We start from the raw sequence: 4,625 nt of genomic DNA, 5'->3' as shown, positions 1-4,625 counted from the left end.
TATTATTTATACATAAGAAGCATTATTTTTAAAAATATTTATAGCAAGAAGGTCAGTAAATTGAATTTAAATAACCCGGCCTTGAGGCGGACCCATGCAGATACGTGCGTTTATTTTCGTAGCCTTTGCTGAAAAAGAGCCACGTTACTACTTTACGATTTGTTTAAATTTTCGTATTATTATTAGAAATGTTCCGACCAAATAATAAGTACTTATCAGATGATGAAATACAAAAGTTTTTTGAACAATTACCGTTTGACAATGACTCTTCGGAGGATGAGTCTGACACGGATGAAGATAGCATTGAGGATTTTGATTTTGATCTACCAGAAGTATCTTTGGTTAACGAATTGCTAAATTCATCAGAAACCTTGAGAGACGCAATTGATGTGAACTTTAATCTATGCGATTATGGGCCATCGTCGTCTGAAAATTCTAGTATTGCCGCAAACGCGGATGCTTCTCCAAAATATCTCAGAGCTGGAATATGAGAAAGGTGTCCCTAATAAGTCATCTGGCAGTATGTTTTTTGGCACTCCTAAAAATATTCGAAATGATATGCCAGCTATCAAAGGAATTTTATGGAAAAACACACACGTTCGGCTTCACGTCAACGAACAGTTTTTTCGAGGTGACAAGGACACCCCAGATTTTCGAAAAAATTTAAGAACACCATATGATTGTTTTCAACACTTTGTTTCAGACGATTTTCTAAAGGTATGTCTTTAAATTAATTTTTATTTACTTCAAGATATTACAGGTATTTGATAAATTTTTTTATCCAGACTTTAGCTACTCAAATGAATCTTTATGCCACCAAAAACGATATTTCTACAAAGTTTAAAACTGACGAAGTGGAACTTCCAAAATTTTTGGGGATATTGTTTTTTATGTCAGTTTTCCGGTATCCGAGTTCTTGCTCGTATTGGGGACATTATTCTCTGGAACCGGTACGCTTAGCAATGACTTGTAATCGTTTTGAGGAGCTCCGATCAAAACTTCACTTTAATGACAATTCATTATGTTCCAATAATCGTGAACTTGGGTATGACCCGTTGTATAAAGCGAGAACTCTTATTCAACATTTGAATAACCATTTCGGGTAAAATCCTATGATTCAGCGTCTTTGTGTGGATGAACAAATATGTTTTTCGAAAATGCAAAAAAATCCTTTTAAGCAGTATATGCCGGCAAAGGCTCATAAGTGGGAATCGAAGTTATCTGTTCTCTGCGACTATACGGGGTTTTCTTACAATTTCGAATTATATTGCGGCGTTGGGGACAATAAAGTTTTTCCTGAGTGTCCTGATCTAGGAGCTGCTTCGAACGTCGTTGTAAGATTGTCAAAAAACATAACGAACAATACAAATCACATCGTATACTTCGATAATTTCTACACATCAGTAGGACTACTAGTTAATTTGAAAAGCCGCGGTTTTTACGGATTGGGAACAGTGCGGGCAAATCGCGTTCCGAACATTAAGTTTTCTACTAATGCTGAGCTCCAAAAGAAAAATGTAAGTCGTGGCTTTTCCGAAGAGTATGTTGGAGCAGCTTATGGCGTGGAAGTAAGCAATGTTCTGTGGTACGATACAAGGCCAGTTCGTCTTCTTTCTAATTATGTGGGAACAGAACCCTTTATAAGTCGCCAGTCGCATCATATCCCTCAACAGTAACACGTTGGGATCGAAAAAACAAAGAAGAAATTGATAGAAGCTGCCCAGCAATAATCAAAGGATACAACAAACATATGGGTGGAGTCAACTTATTGGATGGACTTATCGGACGATACCATATTCGAATGAAAACAAAAAAGTGAACAAATCGCTTATTCTATCATTTACTAGATGTGGCTATGGTTAATTCTTATATATTGTACAAGTGGTTGCATCAAAATCCTAATGAAAAGCAGTATATCCTACCTGAGTTCCGAACAGAAGTTGCAGAAGTATTATGTTGGACGCGTTCAACTCCGTCTACGAAACCTGGTCGCCCCCCTTTAGCTGCCCCTGAACCAAAGACGAAAAAGGCGTACATGCCACCAATTGACATTCGCTATGACCAATCAGGACATTGGTGCAAGTTTTTAGATAGATCTGGAAAGAAAATGTGCAAGTATCCAGGTTGTAAATCAGAAACCCAATCATTTTGTGTAAAATTTGAAATAAATTTATGTAACTCTACAACAAAACAATGTTTTATAGAATTCCACACTAAACAATAAAAACAATTTTGAAATAAATCTCTGGAAAATGTTTAACATTCGAAATATATTGCTGTTTTCTTTTTTATAACTATCCAGGCGTTCATACATGGGTCCGCCTCAAGGCGGACTGCACTTTTTTAATTATTTCCGAAAAACGAAAAGTCGCATTAAAAAAATACTAGCAGATTCGAGTTCAGATACATGAAATTAATGTAATTAAATTTTTTGGAGCCAAACAAAAATTCATGCATTAGAGGGTTAAGTCTTCTCTTTTCGGAGATTTGAGCCACTTAGTGAGTCCAGTATCGTAAGATTTGCACATGATCGTAAAAATTTTGCAGACCCTCGCTTCTGTCCACGCGTTTCCTGCTTGGTGGATTATATGCAATTCTTTTATACTTTTGATTTCTTCCAAACAGATTGGTACGTCTACCACAGAGGTACTTATAACTTAAAGTTTAAGATTTTCGAGTTAGCTCGCTATTGATCCAGACAAGCCATATGTAAAAATATAGCAAAATGTTATAGTGGGACATGATGAGAAATTTTTCCAAGTGTAATCTGCTAGAACTACAAAATATATGTATAACCATAAAAACAATGATTTCCCAGGTACTTTAATACAAAAGGATTATACTGCTGGAACCAAACCGTTTCGCCGCCTCAGAGGCACCCACAAATTGGTTCATGAACGGTTCAAGTTTCGAACCTCTGAACAGAACCTCTTCGATTTCTTTCAAAGCAAGCATGAGGAACAAGCAACACACACACTGTGTCCATTCTAATAATAAACAACGAACCACGATCTGGCATTGGCTCCATAATTACCCAAACTGGAAGATTACATGCCTGCATGCCACAGACACTGACATCTGGGTTGACAATTCGTTTTTACATAAATGTCAAACGATTAGCTGCTGCGCCAAGCTGGAAATGGTTTTTAACATGTCGCTCGGTGGTTTTGTACAAATACTCTTTACTATAATGAGAAGGGCCGCTGTAAAGCCAGAACTCCACCGCCTGGTATGGCAAAGGAGGTGAAAAGGCTTGATTGATTTGTTTCTCGACTTGCCTAACTGACTTAAGTGTGCCTACCGTCATCTTATAAATCTTAGAGTCCCATTAGAAAATTAGAAATCATCTTAACCTTTTTGGAATCGTATACTGCCGTGTAGACGTGAGAATAGCGCTGATTCTCAATTCGTTGTATAACCGATAAAAAAAAACCTTAATTATTGCCAGCCTACGAGAGGTAATCGAATACGGAAAGTGATCGGCTTTTCAGCTGTGTACTCGAGTATTTAATCGTATCGAAACAACACTAAGCCCAGCTGTCACTCAAAAAGCTCGTAGCCTACATTCTATATGCATGCCAGATGCCTTTTGAATCTACGTAGATGTAAATATTACGATACTTTAATTCGTCATTGTCATTGTAATAAAAACTAATTTAGTTTAATACGGAATTTAATTAAGTTTAATACACAATCAAATTCATGTGATACTTCAAAGTTAATACTTGAGCTGTTTGTTAAAAGAGAGCTCGATGCACATATGTATGTATACGCGGATTTCTATTAAATATGAAATATACTTATTTATATCGAAACAAATACTTTTTGAATAGATTCGAATCGAAACAAAAATGATCGATTTAGGAAAAGTTTGTCAAAAAAATAAATAAGTCTTGCAAGGTGGATTGATACCAATGTAGAATTACATTAAGGGGGCGTTTGCAAAAGATATCTGTAACTTATAAATATCTCTGGTCGTCTTCGCAGCTTACGCAAATTCCCGAAAAGCCTCTATTTGTTTGAGCATTCAAGATACAACATATGAATTTAATACCATGCCAATTATAGAAAATGCATAGCCCCTTTTTAACAACGGAATGAGTTAAGAACATGTCTTGTAACCTCTCGCACTTTTAAGGGGCCGAGGATTCGAACAAGATGGATCGAGGTTCGGGTTAGGGGGTTAGAATATACCCGCGGTAGATATGCCTGTCGTAAGTGGCGACTAAAATACCAAATTGAAGGGGTTGAGTAGCGCAACCCTTTCAGGTTGCCAGCGCAATATATAGCTTCTCTAAACCGAATTGTCAACCTCGCCTATCCGTGGAGAATCCTGTTTCATTAATAGCCGGGGCTCTGGCGGCAACCAACTCCTCATAGATGTAGGCGGTGGGAGGGCGCGATGGCCTAGAAGGTCGCATGTGGTCATAACAAGTAGTTCCCTAGGTGGTCGGGCTTGGTACCGGAACGTACCTGATCTGCATCCGGCAAAGGACCGTCAACATCGATAACACTCCCCAAAGCCTTCGGGGAGTGTCCTTATCGCTACAATAACAACAACAGCAACAGGTGCATAGCGGTGGGCAAAGTCGTTAAGTTGAAACAATATCGTAGTAAAAAGCAGT

General features: G+C 37.8%; 1 pseudogene; it reads left to right on the top strand.

The window, feature by feature from the left end:
- The first annotated feature begins 800 nt into the window (after nucleotides 1-800).
- On the top strand, nucleotides 801-2,224 carry LOC137249565 (piggyBac transposable element-derived protein 1-like; annotated as a pseudogene).
- The last annotated feature ends 2,401 nt before the right edge of the window (nucleotides 2,225-4,625 follow it).

This window comes from Eurosta solidaginis, chromosome 4, assembly GCF_040869045.1.
Source record: "Eurosta solidaginis isolate ZX-2024a chromosome 4, ASM4086904v1, whole genome shotgun sequence".
NCBI classification, from domain to species: domain Eukaryota; kingdom Metazoa; phylum Arthropoda; class Insecta; order Diptera; family Tephritidae; genus Eurosta; species Eurosta solidaginis.
The sequence above is the reverse complement of the archived record's forward strand: the minus strand, read 5'-3'. Positions and strand labels throughout refer to the sequence as shown.